Source organism: Nothobranchius furzeri, chromosome 2, assembly GCF_043380555.1.
Source record: "Nothobranchius furzeri strain GRZ-AD chromosome 2, NfurGRZ-RIMD1, whole genome shotgun sequence".
Lineage (NCBI taxonomy): Eukaryota > Metazoa > Chordata > Actinopteri > Cyprinodontiformes > Nothobranchiidae > Nothobranchius > Nothobranchius furzeri.
Genome location: NC_091742.1, coordinates 97452081 through 97464624, shown reverse-complemented (window position 1 = coordinate 97464624; position 12544 = coordinate 97452081). Strand labels below are relative to the sequence as shown.

The following is a 12544-nucleotide window of genomic DNA, read 5'->3' as shown; positions in this document are numbered from 1 at the left end:
TACGAGCCTGCGTTGTATAAGCTAAAACGAAACAGGTTCATCAGGGGAACATATGAACTAAAACTTTATTAGTGGGAAATACGGATTAAGGCACCTGTCATGAGCCTGTCAACCATTTATTTACCTGTAACACAGCTGAAACTGAGTGAATCATGAACAAACATTGTTACAGAAGCCGATACCAATTTCTCTTCTTTAAAACAGCCAGTCTATGAGACACGGGAAGCGTCAGGGGGTTTCAGCAGAGTCGGGGGCCAAAGGCCTAGCAGTGGGGATGTATGTATGTATGTGGGGGCAAAGAAGGTCACGTTGGGATGGAGTTGCACTTTCGTCGAGATGAAACAGAAGAATCCTCGTGGTTGGGCCGTCGAAGTGAGGGGCTTTGTGTTTGTAGGTGGGGAAAGGCAAAGGGTCATCACAGACCCAGACTCTCTTACTCCAGCTCAGGTGTCCTCGTAAGGACGCCCGTCCTAAGCTGACGTGAGGTGGGGGGCAGCGAGCTACTCTGCACGTTGGGGCCACACCAGTTGTGTGGCAGGGGAGAGCCTTTCAAGCAACTTTGATGGTGTCATGGCAACAGTGGGGACGATGAGGGGACATCTTTTTTGAACAGGAAGCCGTGAAACCAGACGGGAGATTTGGGGTACTGGATTTGGACATCGTTGGAGGCAGGTCACAGCGTCGTGTGGACGGACCCCGGAGGGGTCTCAGCCACCAGGTGTTGTTGCCGTTGTTCCTCCCAACTGCTGCTGTTTCCTCTCGTTCCGTCAGGTGCTGAGGGCCGGTTCCAGGGCAGAGTGCGATCACCAAACATCAGCAAAGGTGTCGTGGATAGATCCTGCAAGCTTAAGGCAGATTGTTCACTTATCTGCCGTCCTCGGTGAGCCCCGCATGAAGATGGTCAGTCGTTGTGGCCCTCTCAGCAGTGTGCAGCAGTGGGAGGGATGAGATGGGTGACCTTGACGCCTCATGTGGTAGCAGCAGGTGCATCAGAGCCCCAATCTCCTTGGTTTCACGGTCTGTGGCGAGAAAGCACATGAGAACTCTGCGAGATCACTGTGGACTTTAAACTTTTCTTCAACAACATCCATCCATCAATCATTCTTTTGATCAATCCAGTTGGGGACCCCCCAGTGGGGCTGAAATTCACCAGAAACTGACCACTAAAATCAAGACTACACATACATGTGAGGTCCGCATACAAACAAAATACTGAGATGGACAGAAAATGCCCTGGGACATCACCGTATCCCCCTTGATCGTAATTGTTTGAATAGCAAAGATAAAATAATCACAATGTCAGAACAAAAGGCCTGAGTAAGATAACCCATATATATATATATATATATATATATATATATATACATATATATATATATATATACATATATATATATATATATATATATATATCACTAAACCATACCAAAGTGTATTGTGTAGTAATCTAACCTACACCAGTAATTTACATAACCCATCTATGGTTGACAAGACTCAGTTAACAGGAAGATGTCAAAGTTTATGAAAGGGCTGAATGCCTTCTTTTTTGTATAAACAGCAAGTCATTATGGTCAGAAATCCCAACCAGGGTAAAGTGTCTGCTTATGGCAGGAAACGAAGAAACAAAACAAAATCACAAATCAGGATGTCTTTCATTTGTTTAAAACTCAGGCGACTTTAAAGTCAAAATAAAACACGTAAACACCAAGTATAGAAAAAGTCTAGGACCGCATATTCCTAAACAACATTATTTAGTCATAACATAAAACCCTGAGATACGAAAATAAACGAAAAGGACAGGTTGAATCAATAACCTTTGACATGGTAGGACATCTGACTGTTAACAGTCTGGAATCACCGTGTTAGCTTCAGAGTGGACAAAGAGCTGAAATAACAAAGAAAAACCTATCTAACCCTCGAACCAACATGTATCTAACTCTGGCTAATACAAAACAAACAAAAGGGCAAAAGAAAACGGCAGTCCACTCTTACCTCTCACAATTTACACTAAGCAAAACTAATAATCAGAAGTTTGTTGAGGATATTAACAGTTTGTTTGTATAAACCATGCATGCACTGCATTGAGCAGAATTCTATCATCTAAGAAAATAACCCAATAAAATAAAATAGAATAATTGTAATAATAAGACCGAATATGGTGTGGGTCAATCATGAACCCTGGAAATTCTATTTCTAACAGGCCGGAAACACTGCGTTCGTTACACTGTGGTCGGATGGCCAAAACAAACAGAACAAACAAAGAAAAAAAGAATAGAAACCACGATTGTACTGCGTTGTGTAATAATCCAGTACCAAGACTAAAGAAAACCTCCCACTAAAATAAAATAAAACAAAATAACCAAAATAATAAAACTAAAACCCACGAAAAGTGGGCACAAGGTCCCACCGTAAAATTTAACAATCAAAATTAGCTCATTACTCCAAAGAAGATGTCAAAGGTCAAACTGAAACCACTTCTTTCTAAAATATATCTAATTAGTCAAAACAGTGAAAGAAACAGGTGGCAATATTGTGGTTTGGGTGTTTAGACTGTCAAAGTAAACATTCGGCTGAGAACCTTCAAACTTTCACAAGCGGAGTTGAGCTGAAGTTCACATTTCAGTAGATAGCTGATATTGTTTTGTTTTCCATATGAACCATACCGTGTTGTGCAGAAATCCAATAATAAATCCAGTAAAATAAAACAGAATATGGTGAGAAAACATCAGCCTATTTTGGAGATAGGGCCCTAAATCAAAGAATATATATATATATATATATATATATATATATATATATATATATATATATATATATCTCAGTGGTCCCACTGAAAAATCTTTTAACAATAGAAGTAGTTCTCATTGAAGTAGCTCGCTTCTCCACAGAAAATGACAAATGTTACAATTAAACCATATCTACTAATTAGTCTAACCAATGAAACAAAGCAGGTTGAAATATTTGCGCTGAGCTAGAGTTTGTATTCCATTAAGGAACAGCCTTATCAAGTGGAAATAGAAACCATCTTGAGTCCAAGTTGTAATTTTAAACTAAGTCTAGTAGCAAAAGGCATCCTTGGACGCAGATCAGCCGCCTCAAAGCTAATCTGCCCCAAAACCAGAAATGAATACATCAAAGCCGTTTCAGTGAACAGGGGCAGAAGAGTTTGTCATTTTACAACAGTAGTAAAGCACCATCTTTACAGTTCTTCAATTAAATAGAGCAGATGCCATTTAAGTGGTTTTATACCACAGTAACACAAAATCATAATTTTACAATAATTTTCCCCTCTAATTCTGTAACTCTGGGTCATATCCAGCATCAAAGAGAAATGTGCAAAGGTCTGGGGCCTTTCTTCATTAAGGGGTTACTTATAGGGGTTTAAAACTGCATAATCCGTTCCATATCTGGGGTTTGGGCAATCAACATGGTTTTCTGACTGGATCTGCCTTCACCTGACAGCAGTGTGTCCCAAAATACCGGAATGGGGATTTCTTTACCCACTGTAGATTCTTTTTATTTATGTTCCTTGTTAGGTGGTTATTTTGCAAAAGGGCGTAAGAGAGTCTGTGAGGCAAAACTCTGCACCGCCAGATGCAAGCCATCCATCATCCACAAGGATTTTAGAAAATTGGCTGACCAATGAAAGCCAGCGAGATTGTTTAAGTAATAGTGGGATTTTGTAAGGCACTCTAAATTTTGTAGGTGAAAGCAAACCAAGTTAGGATGAAGAGAAACACTGAAATTAACTGCAAATAAAAGATCAATAGGACAGGGATCACTCCTAGACTAGATTTAACCATCCACCATAAATAAATAAAAATACTCTGGTCACAAGAGCAATAAATAATTAATAGTTGTGCTACTTTTTCTTTTGGTTTGTGGCAGGAGCTCTTTCAACCTTTAATTTGTTTTAGGGCAAAACTACAATTATGGGGACTCCCTGTCGACCACCATTTTGATTTTTAATTTAATTTCATCTGACTTATAATTTCATTTTATAAGATATTATTTGGTCAGTAATAACCAGGCGCAGGCACGATGTGAATTAGCCTGCACCTCTGGGTTAAAGGCGTAATATTTTTCCCAAAACAAAAACCATAATCCCTATCAACCTGTTCAGCACAACCTGGCCTTAATGAATTTATAACTATTTGTTATATTTGGACCTAAAGGGGTTGCATATTAGACCTTAAATCATTCAAAACATTTATACAAACTGAATTGGAACTGAATCTCTGGGAGGCGGAGTTTTGCTGTTACAATGTCCCAAATCAGACCTGTTCAAAAGAGTGTATACGTGTCCCTAGACCTAAAGGGTTACATTTTCCCAAATCTTCCAAAGTTATCCATAACCCAACAACTTCCCTGTTTCCTTCCCTCTCCGTACACACCCGTCGGACTCCAGCCAATTCTTCACACACGCACACACTCTCTCACGCACACACAAACCGAACCAAGCTGACAATCATTTATTTAAACATAAGGCCTCTAAAAGTTCAGGTGAAAACTAAAAGCTGACTCAGTCTAACGGCACGGGGGACATAGAGTACAAAAAGGGGCTGTAGATCAGGGATCTAGTTTATTTTAAGGGGCAGTTGCGTGAGACGTGACCTAGATTTTGGCAGTTCCAACAAACGGAGTGTTGTGTTCGGGCCTGTGATTTCAACCACTGGCGCTGTTTCTGTTTATAATTCTCCTGCTGATAAACAACAGCTTCTCCCCCCTTTTTGTCATCTTCTTCAAAAAAGACCTGTTGGGCTGATTTAGGGTTTTTTTGCTTTTTAATGTTTCCCTGGATGACCTTTTCTGCGTGTCTGGCGTGTAACATCAATTCTGCAACACTGCACGTTTCCCAGGGAATGTAGGGAGTTTTGATCCGTGCAGCCATTGCAGGCAGGAAACCGTTCAACAAATCAGCACATAAAAGTCGGACATAAGGCCCAACTTCATCCGCGTCGGGTGTGATGGCACGGTGGAGGTTGAAATGTGTTTGACATCTGGCACGGAACTCATCTACGGACTCATCAGGCCTTTGTTTGATGGCTGTTATTTGAGTAAAGTTTGGAATTTCATTAACGTTTTGTTGTACATCCGTTGTCAACATGTCAAACTGGAGTTGTCCAGCTGCGGGAGGGTTTAGAAGGCTCGCTTGAGCCAGTTGATCTAATTTTTGACCAATTAAGTGGTGGGAGTGAATCACCTCCGCCATATCTGTGACCCACTTCTCTGACTGTTCTCCGGGGTTTAAACGGGTGCATCTGTTCAGCCGGCGGAGCTGAAGGAGTTAGTTTACTTAGGACGGATGTATTTTTCCCTGCTGCACTTTCCTTCCCCTTCTTTCTCTCCTTACTTTTTCGAATATCCTCCTGTCTTTTATCTGTCTCATCTCGCCAAATTGTCGCTATCTTTAGTTGTTCCGCCTTAGCTAATTTATTTTTCCCAGTGGCTGCTCCAACTTTAAGTGTGTACATGCTGGCCAGATCGTGCCATTGTTGACCTTCCAGTCTCCCATCAACTTTGTACTTTTGCGCCATTTTTGCATAAATTTTAAGCTATCTGGGTGTTTATGAGACATGTATTTCATGTCCCCCTTCAGTTTGTTTTTAGAAGTGGTGTTTCCCATTCTATGTTGTTTTGTTTACTGGTCTAGTAAAACAAGCTGGAAGAACGCCAATTATTTCTAAAGTAAAAATTATCAGAAAAACGATTATGCTACAGATAAAAGCGTATGTTAAAATTACTTTTTCAGATAACATTTGACAGCTGCTGAAGCAAATCACCGCTCCTCCGTTTTCTGTCTCTCACACACACACACACACACACACACACACACACACACACACACACACACACACACACACACACACACACACACACACAGATAGTTCAACACGGCGGCAGATACAGAGATCAAGCAAGCCTGCACGATCTGAAACGGGACATACGCCCACACGAACACACAGACCACCGAACAGAACCGAACCAGGCAAAACTGGCCAGTTACGCACACATCAAAGGAAAGCTGAAGCTCCAGCAGCGCAGAGCTCCGATCACACACACAAAGCCACACACAGACAGCAAAGATCAGCCAGCGGCGGACAAAACACCACGAACAACACCAAATCAATGAGACGCACACAAATATGAGTGATTTTTGTTTTTGGTTCGACTTGGGGTTGTTTTCAAGCCAAAACAGCGGTGTTCGAATATTTGTACCTCAGCAGCACAGGAAACTTTTTAAATAATCCAGTGACAGTGTGTTTACTTAGACTAAACGCCAGCGTACGGCCACCGTATATCAGCCGGTACTGCGTTAATTAGCTGCGGCTTTAACGCGGCGCTATTATATTATCTCTCATAAATTCCAAATTTGCCTTCCGACCGTATTAACACCGGCGATGGGGTTCTCACTGCGGGGCGGACCGTATCTCCCGCGATACAGCCCTTATTACAACCTTCCCAGGGGATTTTCTGATCTGTCTTTCCGCTTATATTTCAAACTGAACCGACCCGGTCAGACAGCTGGACCTAGGGCACGGCATAGCGGCTCCCGGATTTGACTGTTTCAACTCTATTTCAACCGAACCGGATCATCCCCCCCCCCCCCCCCCCCACTAAGACACGGGACGTCTCCCATACCCGGAATGGCAGACACATGCGTAAAACACACCGTCGAATCAACCAGCTCATATATTTACAGCTGCAAAAAAGAAGGTACTCACTCACTCAGCCACTCTCCCCCCTCGCGCGTTGGACTCAACCCGCAGTCCCGACGCGCGGAGCCGTGGCGGAAGACCGTCTGCAGGGCAGCCGACCAGGAGGCAATGCAAGCCCCCCGGACTTTGAGGTGAGAGCGGCGCCTGTTCGGCTCCCTGGAGACGACCCCCCAGCGTCCGGCGGCTTGCACGAAGGGTCAGCGGCACCAAAATGTTGGATATTTTTATTTATTTATTTATTTATTTAATCCAGGCGTACCTCAAAGAAAGTCCAAAACACACAAGGGGGGTTAGAGATAATATAGTTATTAATAAAATTTATTAATAAACATTAATAATCAATAATCAGAGTATTGATTACCGGGAGAGACTAAAGAACCACGCACACAACAGGGAGGGCGGTTTAGTCTCCCAACGAGCAGAAGCTCATCAAAAGGTTTTATTCACAGATGTCAAAACACACACACACACATTGAAAGTTGACCCAACCTCCCAGATTCAGAGAAGCTTTGTTGTGATAACACGACTGCAGACTTACAAGGTCGACTTCTCCCTCCAGCTGGAGCAAAACAACACCAGATGTTTTCCCAGACAAAATCATCATTTATGCATCCAATTATTTACCATTATAAATGTGGATAAGGTTAATGAACTCTGTTTGACAGAATAACACTATTTTTATCCAACATGCCTGTTTGTAGAAAACATGCGTGTGTGCGTGCAGGTGGTGTGGTGGTGGTGGTGGTGGGGGGGGGGGGGCGATCTAAGGGGGCCTCGCCCGGGGAGTACAGTAATTCCATGTAGAACCGCCACTGCCGATGATGTTTATTATTTGTCTTCTTCCAAAAATGTCCATGATCCATTCACAGCAGTTAAAGGGTTTCAAATGAATGTGTTACTTGCCCCAATGACAGCCCGTTACACACAGCCACAGTCCTCGCCACACAGTAAAAAACTGTTTGTCCCATCACAACAACACCTGAGTCTAATCTGTGTTGGCTTAAGTAGGCTGGTGCTTCCACAATCAATTGGCCAATCAAATGAGGCCAAGCCTCCTGTCAAGTATACAGAAAGAAAATGAAAACAACACATATGGCTCCTACATCTTTCATTTTGCATCCATTATCCTCTCCACTCAAAACAACTTCTGCCAAGCATTCCTCAAGTCTTCTCACTTGTTTGAGACGTGTTTGCATCTCACACTAAAATGGAAAGTGGTTGGAGCTGTGAGAGCTGTGCTTGATTTGCCACTCAGAGCAGCGCAAGAGTAAGCATGAGGGAGGAGCTAACAATCGGCTCAGTCAGTTTTAATGATGATTTAAAACCCAGATCGTAATTGAGATCAAAATTTGAATTATTGAGATGCATTTTAGATGCATCAGATGATTACAACTTAGTGGTGTATATATAGTATATATATCTATATTCTTTTTGTAATTGTTACATCACTCAAAGTTTTCCAGTTTTATTTTAACCTGTCTAGAGCTTCCAAAGCTTAATTTCTGGGAAAAGTAGAAGGTTCTGACAGACCAGCATCTCTAACTATTCGTCTGGTGCAACCTGAGTGTAGATATGTAGGTGCACCATTGAGAAATGGAGTCACATTTGTGACCAGAATCATCCCGTTCTAGAGCCCTGAACTTCCTGCCTTCATTGGAACATTTTTAATTGCCACATTACTCAACGTTTTTCTTTTTCTTTTTACCTGTCCAGAACTTCCACAGCATCATATCTGGGAAAAAGATGTTCTGACTGACCAGCAGCTCTCTGACCAAGAGTCAACCTCCAGTTTGGACCAGGAGGAACCAGAACATCCACTGATCACAGAGGACCAGCCAGAATTCTATATCCATCAGCATGAAGGGCAGTTCCTTTTGAAACAAAAACATGTAACCTTCATTGAGACTTCTCCTTCTAACGAAACAGACTGCCATGATCCAGAACCCAACAGGAACCAACCCTTGAGTCAGAATTCTACAGAAGCAGAGAACCAAGATCAGGGTGGATGCAGGAAAGAAAATTCAGAATCAAACAGCAATGAAGAACTGACACGTAATAAAAGACGTCTGCAAAGCGAAGATCACAGAGACAATGTAGATGTTCAGACACTAAAAAAGCACAAGAGGGCTCACATAGGTGAGAGGCCATTTTATTGTAAGCTCTGTGGAAAATCTTTCAGTCATAAGTCTTTTTTATTTCGTCACATGAGAACTCACACAGGTGAGAAGCCATATCCATGTAACACTTGTGGTAAATGTTTTACTGCCAGTAATATCTTGACTAAACACATGAGAACTCACACAGGTGAGAAGCCATATTCATGTAAAACTTGTGGTAAATGTTTTACTGCCAGTAGTAACTTGACTACACACATGAGAACTCACACAGGTGAGAAGCCATATCCATGTAACACTTGTGGTAAAAGTTTTAGTGTCAGTAGTAACTTGACTAAACACATGAGAACTCACACAGGTGAGAAGCCATATCCATGTAACACTTGTGGTAAATGTTTTACTGTCAGCGATGTCTTGACTAAACACATGAGAATTCACACAGGTGAGAAGCCATATCCATGTAACACTTGTGGTAAATGTTTTAGTGTCAGTGATGTCTTGACTACACACATGAGAACTCACACAGGTGAGAAACCATATCCATGTAACACTTGTGGTAAATGTTTTACTGCCAGTAATATCTTGACTAAACACATGAGAACTCACACAGGTGAGAAGCCATATCCATGTAAAACTTGTGGTAAATGTTTTACTGCCAGTAGTAACTTGACTAAACACATGAGAACTCACACAGGTGAGAAGCCATATCCATGTAAAACTTGTGGTAAATGTTTTACTGCCAGTAGTAACTTGACTAAACACATGAGAACTCACACAGGTGAGAAGCCATATCCATGTAAAACTTGTGGTAAATGTTTTACTGCCAGTAGTAGCTTGACTAAACACATGAGAGCACCACACAGGTGAGAAGCCATATCCATGTAACACTTATTGTAAATGTTTTACTGTCAGTAGTGGCTTGTTTTATCACATGAGAACTCAACACAAGTGAAAAGTATTTTCCAAGTTTGGTCGGTAAGAGATTCAGCCAGATATTTTCTTTAACTTCTCATGTAAAAATTCACACTTGAGTTTATATACATTAAAATATATGTTTTTTCTTCTTCTTAAAGTTGAGAAGAATTGAGATTTTGACTACATTTAGTCACATATATCTTAGGCATGAACTAGCCCAGTGTGACACATGTACAGAAATATCTTTAGGATGAGTGTTGATGGAAAAAGTATAAAAAGGGCAAAATTGCTTTTTATGTCTAATTGTGGACTCTGTTTATATTTAAGCCCTAAGTTTAAAGTGTGGTTGACTGACTAAAAAAAAATTTTTTTTGTAATTATAATTGATCACTCTGAGTTTTCATGCAGGCTGAATATGAAAATAGTCTCCTACACCTTTCTCCTGCATTAGCTTCTGATAGAAAATAGATGAAACTCATGTATTTGAAAATCCTCACAGATCTATGTCACACTGTGAATTAGCATTCATGGACTCGACGATCTCGATTCACGATAGGGAAGACTGTTGTTGTTTTAACGTCCAGTAATCAGCAGTGGATGTCTCGGCTAGTTTAAGCTAACTGTCTGCATTAGCAACTACACCTCACAGCAGAAGGTCCTCCAAGCTCGTGTATTTTGAGAGATAAAATATCCATGTTGCAAGTCAGTGGTAGAGTTGCATTGCTGTTATCCAATCCGGGGCGAGATGTCCACATATCAGGAAATAAGACTCCCAAAATCAATCAATCAATCAATCAATCAATCAATCAATCAAATCTTGCCAGAGACCACTGCACTGAAAAAAAATGTGTCACCCACTCATTGAACACAAACACTAATTCTCAAGCTCTGTTAAAGACACACTGTGAGATTTTTTTCTTTTTTTGAAAAAATTTCTATTTAGTCTATTAACAAATTAATCTTTTTTCATTGATATTTGTAATCGTTTATTCTAATTTAGCTGGAAATTTTACATTTTAATATACATAAACTGTGGTTGGCCAATATTTTATTTGTTTAGCATTTTTCATTAGTCTTATTTTCAATGTTTGTTTTTGTTCTGTTTAGTTTTAGTTTCATCTACTTTTTAGTTTCAGTTTAGTTTTTATTAGTTTTAATCAATTTTTTATAGGTTTTTGTAATATTAAGTTACATATCAGTGACAAGACCGGTAGTCTGATACTGATAATAGAAATTGCTGTGTGTTACCAAACTGTTTTCAAAACCATATTCTTTTTGAACAGGTGAGCTACCATACGTTCCAGGCAGAATAACAAAAAATGAACTGAACAGGATACAAACCAGCTGCAGAATGCATTTTCAAAACAGCAAGTGTATGTAGGTCAACAGAACTTGCAATCTCTGAAGTAATTTAGATTAAATATGAATATTAGGAGACAATAAGTTAAATGCTGGTTCTACAGTTCTGACAAGACAATGGAACTGACTGACATCACTAAAACCACAATAGTGCAGGACACTCCTGCACTATGAGATGGACACGTTAACAGCTTGTGTGAATCTCAGACTAGCTGTTAACTCGTTCATATTTTCCTACAAACTGAGGTCATCCAAATAGCATGACATGAATTGTTCTAAACGTTTGAACAGAAATCCAGTTCAAAAGATCTCAACTGTTTGTGTGTTTCATGCTGTGCTGATACATGTGTGAATAGAGCCAACCTGACCTGCCCCTGAAACGGACTGTCAATACTGCAACATAACAGTCAAGCCATCATGGGTACAATGTTTTGGAAACTTTTTGCACATATTCTGATAGTCAATCACAGTTGTTGGAAGCTGGTTTGATATGTTTTTGTAATTTAGATTTCCCTTAATAAATAATTGGGTTTTTAAGAGCTTTTTGTCTATTTTTAGGAAAACCCGTTGTTCCAGAGATGTGGTTGCTCTTTTTCTCTGTCCAGATGACAGCACTCCACACACAGAAAAAATGGATTCCACAAATGCTTGAGAAGCAAAATCATTATCTACAGGGGAAGGTATTGAATAGAAAGCCTGTGTTGACTTTCACAAATCCAGCGGTGTCTCATTAGACACACCCTGTTTGACTTCAGTGAGATAGTTCTCAATATTAGTTCAAGCAACAGGTTGTTCAACAAAAAGAGACAAAGTATTACTACAATGTATATTTTAACATGCAACAAAAGACAAAATAAAAGGAAACTTGTGATTATATTTGGTATTTGAGAGTTGCTCTAAACATGAATGCAGTATGATTTTAATGATCACATAATGAGTAGAAGGAGTCACCGCTCATCTGGGAAAGCTGCTGGATCAAAAAGTGGAATAAACAAAATAAGAATCCGCACACTTCAATCTGCGATGTAGGAGTTTATTGATCAAGCTTTCAGTCAGAGACCTTCATCAGGAATTCCTGATGAAGGTCTCCTGTGTATCAGGTGTAACAGCTGCAGCTTAGACATCTCATGGGGCCTGAGTGAGGGTGAGGTGGATCAGAAACTACAGAAACAGCTGGAGTTCGTGGACGTAAATTAGCTGGGTTAGATCCACGGTGTTTATAAAAACCACTTATGGAGGGAACAGGAGGAGAAGCCACTGAAGAATGAGGATAAACAGACCTTAAAAAACTTGGACGGAGAAACCGCGCTGCAACTCGGCCTGGCGGGAATGCGGAAGTGGCGCTCAAGTCGCCAAACAAAGGACAAGAAGCTAGAAGATCACGCCGATGTTTACTAGATAAACCACGCTTTAAGAGAAGTCTTATTCTTACCTGGA

At 40.6% G+C, this 12544-nt stretch overlaps 1 pseudogene; it reads left to right on the top strand.

The window, feature by feature from the left end:
• Positions 1 to 11646, top strand: part of LOC129162424 (uncharacterized) — a 297886-nt pseudogene extending 286240 nt beyond the window's left edge.
• The last annotated feature ends 898 nt before the right edge of the window (positions 11647 to 12544 follow it).